Raw genomic sequence first — 17,178 nt, forward strand, 5'->3', positions numbered from 1 at the left:
TTACTCCCCGTGACCCAATCCACCATGAATGGGACTAATGGCATAAAACTTTTTAAGGTAAAACTTCAGCAGGACTAATCTCAGACTGTATCTGACCTGCACTGCATCGTAGTTGGCCTGAACTTTGACGTTGGCGCAATCAAGTAGGCCAGTTGGCACTGTATGCTTTTAGTCGCTATTTTTCATGTTATTCTTTAAAAATTCATGAATTCAGTTCTACTAATTGGATTATTATTGCTTTGGTATTGTTATAATTATTAAATTTAGCTCTATTTTTCAAACCTAGCTTGGGATCTTTTTGAGTGGTATTTTCACTGTTTTACTTTTGGAAGTTTTGCACAAATACTCCATAAATTTCCCCTTAGTTAGTGGGCTCTTAGGTTTCCTGGTCCATCTCACCTTTAAAGAGGCTATATCTAAATGATATGTTTATTGTTAAAATCATTACAATCAACAACTGTTATAACAATATGGTAAAACCTCCTAAATATATTTGACAAGTGTATAAAACCGAAAACGTGCATTGTGCCTGTGCTTCAAATGGGTTGAGTGCAATGATGTTCATAACAAAAGTCATTGATCATGAATGACTGGTCTGGTCTCTATAACTACGATAAAATGAAAGTGTCACTGTTGTATTCCATAAAAGAGATAAGAAAGTGGAAAGCATGCTACCGGGTATGTGCTTATGAGGCAAGTTCTCATGTGTTCCAGTGCATGATTAATTAGCCGTCATTATCAGAAACCAATTTAATTAACACAGATGCAAATCAGTGTGAAAGTTGCACATGGTTACAATTAGTTCATCCTAGCTTATGTTTTCTATGTTAGTGAGTTTTGTCAGTTACGTCATTATGTGCCCTTTGGTTGATGCATAATTGTGGTTTTACTTCTCTGTTTGTGGCAGATCCTGTTTTTTGTTTTTCAAACTCTATTCACCTTAATGGCTCCTTTACAGGGAGAATGTGACATGGTTAATTAGCAACCCGCACACCTTTTTGTTCAATGTTCTATTCATTTAATCCTTTATGGGGTGCAATCCTGGAGAGTGTCCTGTTCCATGGCACGAAAGAATATAGCATGATGCTGATGCACAAATGCGTATCAGTCCCAGGTTGCGACACCGCGTAGTAGATGAAAAAATCATCGCTCAACTGAAGTTCATTCAATTTAACCACATTTTATTGAAATCTTTTGCATGTGAAATTGGTCATTTCGATTTTCAAATGCGTGTAATATGCTAAAAAGCCTTGGCTTTTTAGCATATTACACGCATTTGAAAATGGAGAGGGCAGGAATGTGTTATATCTACTAAGATGTGGCGCATCCCTGCTCTCCTTCTGCGATGCTGCACTTGTGGCTAGCAAATGGCAACACAGGCACCCTTGTACTTTGGTGAACAGGTGCCTGCGTTACAGCCACAAATGTTTTTTGTGCAAAAAGGGACACCTTTCTACACAAAATAGTCCTCTGGGGTTTTTTCCTTTTTCTATGTGTGCTGCAGACTGCAGAATGAATTGTAAGAGGAAAAACGATGAGAATGATCTGGAAGCAGGAAAACTGCTTGAAGTTGAATAAAAAAAAAAGACTAGAGTAGTTCTTTACAAATCAAATGCATCTTTTTGTAATACGTCGTGGTGGCCAACGAATCATGGTCAGCTTCCTTGCTCTGTGCTGAAAACAAAAGAAAGATGGGGAGGGAGACGTTTTTACTTCGTAGCTTGCAAGCCATTGGAACTGAGATCTGAATCAAACCTCATTTTTAGAATATCTTTAAAAAGATGACTGTTTACCAGCAGCATGGCCATTTAATAATAATAATAGGTATTCTGTCTTGTTTTCATTAACTGTCAGCACCAAGACGCCTCGGCAATCGTGTGCTCTACAACATTTTTTACTTACTTGTATCACTTCCCCTGGAAGGTGTACCATTTTTTAGGTTTCGCCTAGCGTTGCAGCGCGAAAGCTGTGCCATCGCTTTGCGAGGCATGCAGTATATACTGTAGTGTGGAAGCTTCATGGAAGCACCGCCCACTCTCTGCCCATTGGCTTTTGTCTTAAATGCTGCCTTCCAATTGGTTTGAGGCTTGTTAGTCCCTCCTCCTTCATCATTTGTATCCTTCCACAGCTATTGGCCACTTTGCTCCTAACACTATTTTCTTCCCTGTCGACCCCACCCCACCGCCCCCTCCCTCAGTCTGTGATTTCTCACACTCCCCTGCCCCCCCTCCCCCCCCACTCCCGTTCGTGTTTTCTTGCCTGCCGGCACTGCAGCTTTCAACTTTATTATTGCGACCTTGAAATATGAAAGTTCAAGATGCGTGCTGTACAAAACCTTCTTGTGATTAATGAACTAGATGGTAATGTTACTCTAAATATAATAAGACACTAGGCAACATTCGGGGTATGCATGGCAACTGACGCCTCTTAGTACACAAATGGCATTGTTGTCGGGCAGAGGAGTGGCAGTGTTTAAACTCATGCTTAAAACGAGCACTTTTAATAACTTCCTTTCAATTCAGTGCTATATTCTTGTGTACTGCTTTGCGAGGCATGCAGTATATACTGTAGTGTGGAAGCTTCATGGAAGATCCGCCCACTCTCTTCCCATTGGCTTTTGTCTGAAATGCTGCCTTCCAATTGGTTTGAGATTTGTTAGTTCCTCCTCCTTCATCATTTGTATCTTTCCACAGCTATTGGCCCCTTTACTCCTGGCACTATTTTCTTTTAGGTCTTGTTTAGCGTTGCAGCGCGCATGTGCTGCCATCGATTTGCGATACATGCAGATTATACTGTAGTGTGGAAGCTTTGTGGAAGCTCCGCCCACTCTCTGCCCATTGGCTTTTGTCTTAAATGCTGCCTTCTGATTGGTTTGAGGCTTGTTAGTCCCTCCTCATTCATCATTTGTATCCTTCCACGGCTATTGGCCCCTTTACTCCTAACACTATTTTCTTCCCTGTCTCCCCACCTCACCGCCCCCTCCGTCAGTCTGTGATTTCTCACCCTCACCTGCCCCCCCACTCCCATTTGTGTTTTCTTGCCTGCCGGCACTTCCGTTTTCATCTTTATTATTGCGACCTTGAAATATGCGAGTTCAAGATGCGTGCTGTACAAAAACTTCTTGTGATTAATGAACTAGATTGTAATGTTACTCTAAATATAATAAGACTCTAGGCAACATTCGGGGTATGCATGGCAACTGACGCCTCTTAGTTCACAAATGGTATTGTTGTCGGGCGGAGGAGTGGCAGTGTTTTAACTCATGCTTAAAACGAGCTCTTTTAATAACTTCCTTTCAATTCAGTGCTATAATCTTGTGTACTGAGGTGATGTGCTAAAGAAATGCACTTTTTTTATTTCTGAAGAGACATTATCGCACATTTACATCATGTTTACTGTATGATTAACATACCGATCATTTTCAGGGCTCGCCCACTGGCTCGTATAAACTTGGCTAGTCTCCGGCTGGCTCTACCGGTAATTAATATATTGGCTCGTGCACCTCTAACAAAGGGAGATGAATGGATACATGACAGTGAGCCCGGTAGATAGTAGAGGAATAGACTGGTGCAGACAAACAGACAAAGTCAGTCTCCATTGCCTCACGTCAGAATCATCCCTTTCAATAACCTGGAAATCTACCGGCAACTCCCGCATGCCCCAACTTCATCCCCCTCACCTATTCTTAGCAGAAGCAGCAGATTCTGAGCTATGCCCTGCTGGTGCAGAGGAGCACGGCAGAGTCTGTAGAAGCGCTGGGATCCCTAGCCTCTGGGCGGGCACCTAAGCCTACCGGGTGCCTTCACACAGGATAAATGAATAGATTTTGTTCTGTGCTTTAGTCGCCCCTCTGTGAGCACTGTCTAGTAGATGAAGCTCTTTGTTAATAAACACATTCAGAGAGGTGGTTGTGTACAATCAAACAACAGCCACAATACCGTACATTTTGAACGTGTAGTTAAATACCTGCTCATCGAGAACCTCATTGGCTGATCATTCCATGGCACTACCAAAATCACATTTGGACACATTTGCTCAACTGTAAAACACTTCCTTCTATGGGTCATTTAACAACTCTGGGCTTTGGGGTTAGGTACCCTACTTTGGATGCTGCGTAAAATATAAAAATTGATGCAATGAAACTAAGCAACCAGTACTGTCTATAACACTGTGAAAACTGACACGCATTATGGCATTTTGTTTAGTTAATGTCGATTTTCTCATAGATGCGAGTAAAGTACTCTTAATAGCTTAATGAAATCTGTGCACTTTTAACTAATAGCACCGGGCGACCTTTGAGAAATAGGTAATGAATACATTTTCATGTACCTCTGAAGTCCCCCTGCCCCCCACCCCCTTGGCAAACTTCATTGCCTCCCAGTGTTTGGGGGATAACCAAGATGCAGGAGAGTGAGTCAAATAGTCTAGAAAATGAAAGAGAAGTCGGGATTCGGATTCACATGCTCTGATCCCGATTGCGTCGGTTAGTCGGTAAGCACTACTTTTATTAATGAGTTTTGCATTAGTAAAGCACCACGGTGTACATCTGTGGCGACACTTCACCCATGAGGTATATGCCAAGCAATTGTTGATACAATCCACACTTTGCGTCTCTTTCAATATATTTATCAGGAAGTGGAGGACCTTTCCAAGGGATTTTGCACACTACATACATTCACTCCAAAAATAAAACGTATAGGTAAAAAACATTGCCATTTACCATATCAATAGCTCCAGCTCACAAATGCGAGACCTATTTGCATTGCAAATGCTTGTGTTGCATTCCCAGGTTTACATGTCTTAGTAAATCTGGGAATGCGCCCAAAACCATAGGTGGATGCATGGGAGCACCCATCCTTTACCCATTGAATGGCTTCCAAGAACAGAGCAATGCAGAGCATCAACTTCGGCTGACTTGCGCTACTCCTGATTTACTATGCCACACAAAGCCACGCAAGGTGGTTTTACGTGGCACAGTAAATCTTACTTAAGGGCTTGTGTTGCCCTTGCGTCATCTTGTGTGTGTCACCTTGTGGGTTGCGTACATTTTTTAGCACAACCCAGATGCAAAATCTCCTGTCAAATCTCGTAATGCTTTCAAATGTACTCATGATAGAGCTGCTAAACATATGTGTGAGGTGTTAAGATCTGATGTCACTTCTTGTGATGTCACTTGCTTTGAGGTAATTGGTTGTGATGCCACTTCCTGTGATGTAACATCCTGTGATGCAGTGCCATGATGTCACATGCTGTGATGTCACGACATGATGTCAGGTGCATACTGCCTAACTTGCTTAGTCCCCTCACTTTATTCTTTTAGGATTTGTGCCCTGGACATGACGTTTCACTTGTGCTCCAAGCCACCAAGAGAGCTGTATTTCTTGGAGCATATGTCCATGCCAGAGATACATCGGCTTACTTGTCGTGCGTGCTACTTGTTTCCTCAATTACCTATCTATACTGCGTTTATGTACAGTATGAAGCCATTTCAGCAGCTGTATATACCCTTTTTTCTATTTTTATTTTTTTATTCGATTTTTTATTGATAACCAAAACAGAGACATAGCGTTCTTGCAGGCAATATATACAGTACACAAAGTCATACACAGTATAGTAATGCTAGAATCTTGCATCATACAGTTTCAACATCATCACCTTGCTAGTCATGTCCATAACGTTTGCAGTTCAGATCAGTGCTGCACTTGCCCAATTCCTAGTACTAGTCTTTAGGCACTTAAGGGGCTGCCACTAGTCAAAGCGCTTCTCCCAGTCCAAAAACGGGGAACATATCTTGCGATCAGCTTTCCAGGGCTACGTTTCAACGCGATTGGTCCCATTTGCCTTGATAGATAGGTTTGGTATAGCCCCCAGAAGTTCTTAGGTCGATTGCGGGGTGTATTAATTCGCTATAATATTCTGTTTGTGTGCTGAAATACATCATGTCATTTGTCCAGCCCATTAAAGAGGGGGTCGGGCCCCGGGACCAGCAGATCGCAACCCTACGCCTAGCCATTAGGAGTCCCATGTCTACCAGTCGTCTAATCACCTTAGGTAAATGTTTTGAGTAGCTAAATAGAGCGAGCATAGGGTCAGGCTCAAGTATGGCATCTGTGATCTCCCCCAAAGTCTTAAATATCAACGCCCAAAAGTTCGCAATCCCAGGGCATAACCAGGCAAGACGAAAAAAATCTGCAGCGTCAGCACCACAACGCTCACACGCTGCAGAGTCACGTAAACCGTACCTGCAGAGCCTCTCTGGGGTATAATATACCCTATTTAGAAATTTGAAATGTATCAACCTATGACGCCCATTTAATGAAATACACTTTGTGCTCTCACAGCAATACTTTCAAGTTGTGTCATCAATCATCCGGTCCAGGTCTACCTGCCACGCTAACCTAGCCTTAGTGTAATGGTTAACCCGGTATCCCTGTGCTGTGTTATAAATCCTGGAGATGATTCGTACTGACGAATCAGCCTTGATAACATATGTGAGCGGCGTAACCTCTGGTGGCTCATCTAACCCACTGCCCAGGAGTTCCTTCAATTAGTGCCTCATCCTGTGGAAGTGGAATTGGGTCAATGGTGTAGCAGTCTGTCCTTCCTGGATGGCCTCTTCCCATGTTATCGTTTTACCCTCAGCAAACATATCTCCCATTGTGTGAATATTTATAGTGTTTAAGGCCCTAATCACCCCTTTTTCCCTGCAGAGGCAACCAGTGGCACCACTCCAATGGAGTCCTAGGGGAGTATTGAATGACGCTTGCTTGTAATTTCAGAAGGTGGTGCCAGGCGTTTATTGTCGCATTAATGGAGTCAAGGATACCCGTCCTGCGATCAGGAGGTTTAAACAGAAGCACTGGCAATGGGGATGGAGCCGCCACCACATTCTCAATCTGGAAATGCGGAGTGTCGGTGGGGCCATGCATTTAGTAATACGCATGAGCTCCCTGTGCAGCCCTATCATACAATTCTAGATCCATAACTCTCAGTCCACCCAAGGTGCATGGGAGCGTTAGGATGTTCCACTTAACTCGGGCATATTTCCCAGCCCAGGCTAACAGCACCATTAGGGTTGTCAGCAACCAAAAGAAGGACCTCGAAAGGACCATGGGAAGGTTCCGTAACTAGGGCATATAGCAATGGGGAGAGTGGGCCCCCTGCCGTGTGCCTCTAGTAATGCGGATAGGATCGGTAACCAAGTCACCAATCTTGATCCTGGCTGTAGGGGAGTTGTAGAGCACTCCCACCATTTACAAAAAGACCCCCCCCCCAGCCCCGTTCTCGTCAACAGCGGCTGTATATACTCTTGAGACACATCGAAATTACTTACTGTGACTACTGACCGCAATTTGGATATACTCCCCTATGATGGCCATTGAACATATGGATATACTTCTTGAAGCCCGATTCTGAACTGTTTCTGCCACTGTTTCCGCAACCCCAGCAACTTGCGGCACTCTCACAGCGGGGGGAGAGAGGACTACAGCCCCCACGCTGCAACGCGGGCCGCACGTCACCACCAGCGCTCGGAGACGCTTATAACGCGATCAGGGCTCCCGCAGCGTGGGACACGCGCGGGCGTGCCTGGGCTACGCCTGGGCCAAGGGCGGGCCCGTCTGTGCCTGTCTGCGGCAGGACGAGGCAGGGCTGGGCCACCCCCCTGACATCTTGGCACCAGGAGACCCCGTGATTTTTAGAACGGACTCTAGATTGGCCAACTAAGGACTTAAAAGGTACTGTTCTCTTTTTCTAACCACAAAGTGTATCTAGCCCCGTAGAATGAGCAAGCGTAAGGCAACGGGCTCTTTGGTGGGTGGTGGGGTCACGGGGACTCTTGACGCTTTCTTAATTAGAGCGGAATCATTATTGGTCCATGAAATCCAGCTCACAGAGAAGAGACTTTCCCTGGACTCTATAGTGAATCAGAAACGATCATCTATGGGCAGCATAGCCATGTCTAAATAGCCCAATGACCAGGGTCTTCCATGCCCAGAAAAGAGGGGAGGTGGTAACAGCCGAAAAAGCCCAATTCCCGTTGTTTTGTCCCCCCAGATATCTCCCCTGCTACCTCTACCTGTTGAGCCGCAATCTGTGGAAAGTGGCGCCTTAGAGAAAGTTGCAAGAGATATTGGGGGGGGGAATCTGATTCGGACGCATTGTCATGGCAGGGGGAAGGGACCATTGCACTGGTCGCACCAAGCACAAGTGCTGAAACTACATCACACCCAGGCGGGGAGGTTATTACTCGCTCTAAAAGGGCCACCAAATTAAATAGCACTATAAAGTTATTGGCCAACAACATTGTCCCAGCAAAGCGAACGAGGGGTGGGGGGCCCTCTAATTCCAAACAAAAACAAAAATAAAAGCCCAGACCAGCGTCCAAAGCTATCAGGCCCCCAGACATAGAGAGCATTGTAGATAACCATTTGTGTCATAACTGTGGAGGGGATAACGCGGGGCAGGGAGTGGACACTGAACTTTGGACACCGATGGAAACAATGTTAACCACCCTTCTGGGGCCCGTACTGGAGAAAATCAGGTCAGTAGAAGAAAAATTGTCGCTCCTCTTGACACAGAACAGTACTTCAACTACTGAGGGCAATGTGCGTGTAACTAGCAGGCACGAGGTACAGGATGATCCCAATCTACCAGATGTACCAACCATAATAGGTAGGGTGTCACCCCCAGGGCCCCTGGAAGGAAGGGCACCCAGTACACACATTAACCCCAGAGGTCATAGGCACACAAGGGAAGGGACTACAGGTTACAACACAAATCAACAATTAGCCCCCATCTATACTGGGGGTAGAGTAACCACAACCCAAGACTCTGAGCAAATGTCAGCCCTTACTGTCTGGGGTACCCCAGACTTGCCGTCTTTAGATTTGCCGCCTGCTTCATGCCCATACACAGTGGTTCTGACAGGGGTTCCGGCCTGCATAAGTGATGGTGAAGAAACCCCTCTAATGTTGATTAATAAAGCAGCCCACTGGATGAGTAGAAACACAGGATTCAACATCACTAATCATAAGCATATTTTAATGGCTAGAAGGGTGTCCTGGATCGGCAAGTCCAGGAAATGTTTTCTAGGGGACTGCGTGATCGTGATTTTAAGGCACCCCGAGCTTGTACACAACTTACTCACGCTAAGTAAGGGGTTTCATCATGATGAGGGTGGTTCCAGCAATAAAATGCTAACCCTGGGCTTCTTTTATAGGCATATGATTAACCCGAACAACAGTGGTGAACACAAGGGCCGCAAGGTGGGAACATATGGGGGTAGCTCAACAATCTCAGTATGGAATCGGTATGCCTCCCTTACGAATGCGAGGGATCTAAATGATATTGATTGACTGGACTGGTCTGAGGAAACTAGGGGCGCCCATGGTGTGCAGAGTTATCTTTCTAACACAGACATGGGAGGAACCGTTAGGGCAAATCCAGATGAGAACACCATAAATCTTTTGGGACCCGGCACGCAAGAGCATAGTCACCCACTCACAAACCCCACAGTCCCCAACTTTGCCTTACACTACACCAGATATTCCAGACGGACATAGCCTGAGGGATTTTAAAATAATCTCCTGGAATATAGCAGGCTTAGGTACTAAATTTAAAAATGAGGATTGGCTAGTTTACATTAAAAACGTTCAGGTTATCTGTCTACAGGAGACGTGGGAGGTAAATAGTAGTACCCTCCACCTTGAGGGTTATAAAACTTATTTTGTACCTGCAAGTAAGGCCGCATCGGGGAGAGCAAGGGGAGGATTGATTACATATGTCGACCTCAAGTTACATGGCAGATGGACCGATCTGGGCTGGAACTCAGATTTTATGCAGGGGATTAAGTTTTATAATAAGGGCTACAAATTACATTTTATTAATTTCTATAATGCGATTTTACCGGGCCAGAGTTGTGTAAGAGTGGACGAGCTGGAGAGTAGGCTCACGTGCATTCAGGAGCAAGGGGTACAGATGTCCCAGCGGTGACTTTAATTGCCACCTGTGCCCACACCTGAAAGTTAATGGGGGGGACTGGTTGTCATGCACTCTGGAAGAGGGCCCGCACATGGAACACACAAAGGAGGGAAGGGCGTTAGGCAAGATTTTAAACACACATGCCCTCACACATATCATGGACCTAGCTGAAGCTCGAAAGGATAAAATTGTGCACCCTACATTTAAAGGCAGAGGAAGTGTTTCTTTTATTGATTTTATCTTTGTCTCGAATACACTCAAAAAATGGGTCACAGGTTTCAAAATATGTCTAAGTATTTTTAGAGATCATAACCCTCTAGTCATGTCCCTCGCGGAGTTAAATCTCTGCAAGAACCCACAGAGAGTGGGCAGGAGGGGTGGTATGTGCCACAGATCAAGGGAGGAGGCTTAGATGGTCACAGACTAACGGTGAAGCTTTTTACAGAGCATTAGCTGAAAATGGCCAACAGCTTATTGCGGACTGTCTAAACCCAAATGTGGAGGGTACTGAACTGGTCATGGCATTCTAGGGTATTGCCCATCTAATTGATGGTTTGCTTAGGGCCAAAACATACAAAGCAAGAACGAATGACCCAAGGTGGTTCGACCAACAGTGCTCCCGTGCCCTGAGAGAGCTGAAATTAGCATTAAAATCATCTCCAAGAGACAAGAGCAGGGTGACCCTATGTAGGGCAAATTATAAATCGGCAGTAAAACACTGTAAAATTAGTTTGCAGCAGCAGGCCTGGGAGGACTTAAGGGTAGCGATAGAGCTAAAGAACACAGCTGCCTTCTGGGAAGTTATAAATGACTCTTGCTTCCAAGAGGCAAATAAACCAAGGGTAGCTTATCACATCTTGGCAGAATCAAGGTATGAGCATTTCCATGGGCTTTACAATCACTGCCTGAATGAGGCCCAGACGGAAGCCGAAGGGGGGGAGCAGTCTATCAACCAGACAAGTTTCACCCTGGGGGAGATCAAGGCAGGAATCGAAGGACTGACTCGAAATAAGGCCCCGGGTCCTGGTGGGATTCCTCCTGATCTTTTCTTGAGCCAGGTAGATCTTTGGGCACCAATCCTGACCACAGTCATTAATGCAGCAGTAGACACAGGTATGCCACCATCCTGGTCCACAGCCATAATCGTTCCTATTTTCAAAAAGGGCAATAAGGACAGCCCACTTTGCTACCGGCCCATTTCCCTAATCGATGTGTCAGCGAAAGTTCTAGGAAGGGCTATCCTCAGCCGGTTAATGGACGGAGGATCAACAGATTATCACTGACACTCAATATGGCTTTAGGCCAGGAAAGTCAACCACCGATCAATGTCTTAACCTGTATTTATTGGTAGCCAAGTACACCATTGCCAGCCAAGAAACTGTGTACTTGGCTTTCATGGACTTGATGGCGGCTTTTGACCGAGTCAATCATAGGTAATTATGGGCAATTATGGGAGGTCTTGGGGTGGACCCCGGACTTATCGACATTCTAAAGGTATTGCACCAGAATACCACTGCCATTGTCAGATACAATCAGGAGGGAAGAACCACCAACCCTTTCCCATGTTCAAGTGGGGTGAGACAGGGATGTATTCTGGCCCCATTTCTGTTCACCCTGTACATAAATGGCTTGGATCAGGCACTTAGCACTTTAATGGTCGATACACCGCGGATTGGCTCAAGAGGGATCCCCGTCCTGCTTTACGCGGACGACGCGGTTCCCCTCGCCCGGACATCCAAAGGGCTTCAGGGTTTGATAGACGGCTTTGTTTGCTTTATGGAGAACCTAGATCTGTCCCCCAATTTAACCAAGTCATACATCATGGAAGTGGGGAAAAACCGAGCAAAAACTATGTTTACTCGATTGGTTCCCATCACCTGGGAAAGGTGCACTCCTTTTCTTATTTGGGGATATTATTTGACAGTCGTCTTAATTTAAAGGCCCTTGTAGAAGAGAAATGCCGCACACTAGTGAGCTGCTCTGGGTCGATCATGAATTTTGTACGAAGGCTGGGCCATTGGTTCCCGGAGCAAATCCTGAGATTATACAGCTCTATATGTTGTGCCAAAATTCTTTATGGAAGTGAGGTATGGGGTTTTATTGGCACGCAGCATCTGCAAACCGAGGAAAACAAGTACCTCCGGCGCCTACTGAAAGTGCCTCAGAGTACACCGTCCCACATCATTCATGAAGAACTGGGCGTCAGTTATGTCAGAGATAGGCTGGAAGCCAAACCCCTAACCTGCTGGGCCAAAATGTGGGCAAATCAGAGGCCTCATTTAGCAAGCAGATTATAACAGACTGCCTTGCCCGTGACTGGGGGCTGAACAACTCATGGCTTAAGTATGTGAAGGAGACTTTAGAAGCCATAGGATGCGCAGATCTTTTTAATAACCCCACAAAAATGTCAGTGCATGATAAGACTTTGGTGCAGGCCCGGTTCCAGAAGCATGTTATATCACTCAGGGAAGATAGGTAACTGGTTAAACAGTCAGTTAGAGAACACCTCCTGACTAAATCATATTTGGGTATTGAGCCCTATCTATCTTATTTCCATAATGCCCATGATAGATTTATAATGACACGTTTTAGGCTCAATATATTGCACCACACACTAGCTGACCCGGTAGGATACACTCCGTCCATAGAGTTGAAGGGTCCGTGTGGCTGCGACCATCGGTCTCCACAGGATACCCTTAACTTTGTTTTATTATGCCCTTTTTATTCACAACCTAGGAGTTTGTTTTTAAAAAGTATTTTAAAGACTTCTAGATTTAAACATGCAAAGGTGGCCCTGTTATTTTCAAAATTGTCTACGGACGCATTAACCCTGTTCTGCACTGTAAATTTTTTAAGGGCAGCCATCAGACTCAGAAATACAAGAGGCATCAGATGAACAAATGTGGTTCGTAATACCAGTTTGTAAAAGGCACCAAAAAAAAATGCATGAATTTGAAGAGGGGAAGGTTCTTTTAATTGTGAAGGGAGTGAATATTTCTCAATTTTAAGCTGTCAAACTATTATGTTTCTCTCTTAATTTTGATGTTTTTTATATGTACTTTAGTGGCCCGCGATGTTAGACTCTCATTGGTCCTTAATATGAATTTCATGTGAGAAGGGGTTTCCACGCACGGAAGGATGGAACATGCATCATTTTAAGCTGTTGATTGTTTCGTTTTTATATTATGATGTATTTGATCTGCACTTTTATGGTATTTTTTTATACCAAATAAAGTAAAGTAGTATTATTATTATCATTATTAAGTTTTGACCTTTATTGTTCTAAACAGCCCTGACAAAGTCGAGGTATGATTTACCGAATGACGAAACACGTGTTGGCTGTATCAAGTAACAAAAATTGAAGAAATATATGCTGATTACGTGAAATGGACTAATTTTGAACTTTGTAATGAATCTGGATTGGCTGTAAAAGAATTGGATATCGATTGACCCAGACTTAATTCTCTGGCTTAAAAGTGGACAACGATAACACTTGTGTTGAATGATATTATTGACTTTGGACTTTACAGTGTGCTCGAATTGAAGTTTTGATATAATATATAGTACCCAGAGCCTGGATCCTTCATCTGTGCACCAAATGCAGTCATCGGTGGACTCCAGTGGAGAGTGCTGCTGCCTGGGCATTGAGCGCATTCCACAAGAGGTGACTTGGCATGTCCAAGAGTTCCCGCAGGGGTGTTGCCTACTAGCCGTGCGTATGCATGCATGCATGACCTGTCCTGCACGCCTGCCAGTGGGATGACTCCAGCTGCAGCAAATCGGGCCCCTTCAAATCAAGCCTGCTTTTCTATTTAAGACACCACTCCATAGTAGGTGCAAATAATAGGGTCTGGTGGTGCTGGAAGCAGGAGGACTGGTTTTAATCCCAGCTTCACCACAGGCCCAGTTCTAGAGGGTGGGCCAGGTGGGGCAGGCCCACCCAAGGAAAAGCTCTGGGCCACCCAAGGCCATTCAGAGCTCGAAAACCAGCTTTCATTTTCTCAATGTTTCACAGGGGCCTGCAGCACCGTGGGCTTGGCATCATTGTTTAATTTTAATTATTAACACCATTAACTTGGGATACTTCCAGGCCAAAGGATATGTTTGAAATAAAGTTTGAAGTCAGTCGCCATGCTAACCTTGCAGCCTTGCACTAATGCAGGGGTGTCTTGAACACTTTCACTTTAACAAAAGACGCTACAGTTAGCAAATGATTACTGATTACAAGAACTCAAAAACTACCCTGTAACAAATATTTTTTAGATGAAAGAACCTAGAAGTGTACATGGGGATTATCATATCTTTCTGCCTGTATTTGGTCATAACTGTAATTTGTACATCTTGCAAAGCATACACATTTTTCTTTTTCAGTGTTGGTTTTAATCAATTGTTTAAATTAACAAAAAAATAGAAAACCACAAAAAAAATATTACTTTTTTTTAATTCATACTATAAAATATCAAATCCTTGCTTAAGATTCAGTTAACTTGGCTTGGTGTGTACATCCTAAAATGCTATCCGAATTTTGGTAAACTTTGTTCAAATAATTCAAATGGTTGGCCAAAAAATGAGGTTGAATTTCCCATATATATTCATTGAAAAAGACACAGTAAAAAATTGAATTACGGTCTATCTTGTATGCGGAAAATCACTGTTATTCACCAGTCTATGTTAACAATGCACTCAATTCTCATAATTTGCACCTCCCACCATGTTGTTCTTTTGATAGCTATTATTTGTTTTTGTTCTGTTGACAAATTGAGTTTTGAGCTTATGATGGGGACGCGGGTTATGGTGTGTATGCTGCTAACCATAGCTGGCGAATTTCAGAGGTATTCTGCATTTGAGCCAAGACCATATCTGTGGGCTTTTTAGTGAACATGTGAATTGAAAAAAGATACATTATAGCAAGCAGTGTACTACGGTACCAGATAGGGGTGTGCCAAATAGTACAAGGCAAAGTACATCACATTTTTAGGTTTCGCAGAACAGCACGCATTTGCTGTAAGAGGTATTGTATACAGTTACGGGCTTGAAATCCACCCATTACTTACCATTTGCTGGCTTGATTGTCATTCTTTTCAGCTGCCTTTTAAATTGCCACCAAATGCCTCGTGTCACTTCTTTTCATTTCTCTGAAACATGGACCAAGTACTAATTGATTTAATTTGATTAGTGTCCTTCCACTGCTCGCGCTGCGATTCAGGGTACTTTTTGTCATTTTTATGTCCACCTTTTCCATTTCCATGCTACATCTTAGAGTTGTTTTTAACGTACGCCTTACACGTTTGTTTATTTTTGCCTTAATTTGTTTTGAAGTTTGGCACTTCCTTTTTTCCTTTTACAGCACCAAACAAGTGGCATTGGCCACTAAAGGAGTTTTGACTTTGTTTTACAGTTTGGCGCTTCTTTTGATAGCACCAATCAAATGACACAGAATAGTGTTTTTTTAAATGCCTCAATTTTGGGCAGTTAATCCATTTCTCCTTAAAATGTGTGTCCTCAGGCATATATGTAGTCCTCTTCTTCTCTGTGCATACAAAGTATGTGTCTGTTTAAAGCACATCAGTTGTCTTCGGCACAGCAGCTCCAGCATTTCTCCTTAAAAACTGTGCCTAAGTCCTCATTCTCATATGTATTCCACCGAAGGCTCTTTCAGGCACCCTATGCTCATATGTACTTGAGTGCAAAAGATGTAGCTTAAAGGTCACAGCAACACTCAACTCCACTCCAGTCTACACCAATCTTCCCCACTCCAATCTACTCCAATCCACTTAATTCAAATCTACCCCCACTCTGCTCCACTCCAATCTACCCCAATCTAACTAACTCCATTCCAATCTACCCCAATCCACTCTACTCTACTCCAATCTACCCCACCCAACTCTACACCAATCTACCCAGCTCCACCCTACCCTACTCCAATCTATTACCAATCTACCCCACTCTACCTAATCTACCCCACTCCAATCTAACCCACTCCAATCAACCCCACTCCACCCCACACACCACTCAACCCGACCCTACCCGATTCCATTCCACTAACTGTTAGCCATGCTGAGCAGCAGCCACACTGGTGTAGAACACAACTAAAATTCATTGCCAAAACCAATAGCTTTTACATAGGCGAGAGCTGTTGGCTTTGGCAATGCTTGGGAAACTTCAATGCTTAGCAAAGTACTAAGCAGCCAAATTGTTTTAAAAAAAATTCAAAGCAGCAAAGGAGCCCTCTGTGGCAGGCTGGACGTTTTTTTTACAGCTGCATAGGACCATGAGCATACTGAACTCCTTTTGCAACTTAAAGTTCTGAAAAGCAGTGCCCCTCCCCTTTCGCTAAAGCCAGAAGCCCTTATGCAGGACTTCTTGCAATAGGGAAATATGTAGGTGGCGGTTATTGTGTTGAAAATGTAAAAAATTGACATATGTCAGGTCTAAAATATCAGATCACAGAAACTCTTTTGTGTATTTTCTGGCTGCTGAGGTTCATCTTCATGGCCCACCGATGCTACTTCATGGCCCTCCTAGATCAAATATCCTGGAGACTGGCCTGCTTCACCTATGGAGTAATTTACATAGGTACTGACACACCCACAAATACACTAATATAGCCACTCAAAATCCCATGCAGTCAGTCACACACTCATATGCACATGTACACTGCTACTTAGACTCAAACACCCATACATCGATCACATACCCACTCACATACTCATACAGTCATTCACACACCAAGCCACACATTGATACAGTGACTCATACACCTAGTTATACACTGATAAAACCACACACAGACCAACACATCCATGCACAGACCAATGCAGCCACTGACACACCCAGACACTCACAGATACAGCCACTAAGAGACCCAGGCTCACACTGGTACAACCTCTGACACAGCTGGGACACATTGATACAGCCTCTGACATACCCACACACACAGTGAAACAACTACTGATACACCCAGCCACACTCCAATACAGACACTGGCACACACAGGCACATACCTATACAGGCAATAAGACACCCAGTCACATATTAACACAGTTACTTAGACATGCAACTAAACACTGATTTAGCTCTCAAACACACATACACATTCTGTTAGAGCCATTAACACATCCAACCACACACTAATATAGACACTAACACACCCAGCCAAATGCTAATGCATCCAATAATACACCCAGGTACACACTG

This window comes from Triturus cristatus, chromosome 2_1 (genome assembly GCF_964204655.1).
Source record: "Triturus cristatus chromosome 2_1, aTriCri1.1, whole genome shotgun sequence".
NCBI lineage: Eukaryota > Metazoa > Chordata > Amphibia > Caudata > Salamandridae > Triturus > Triturus cristatus.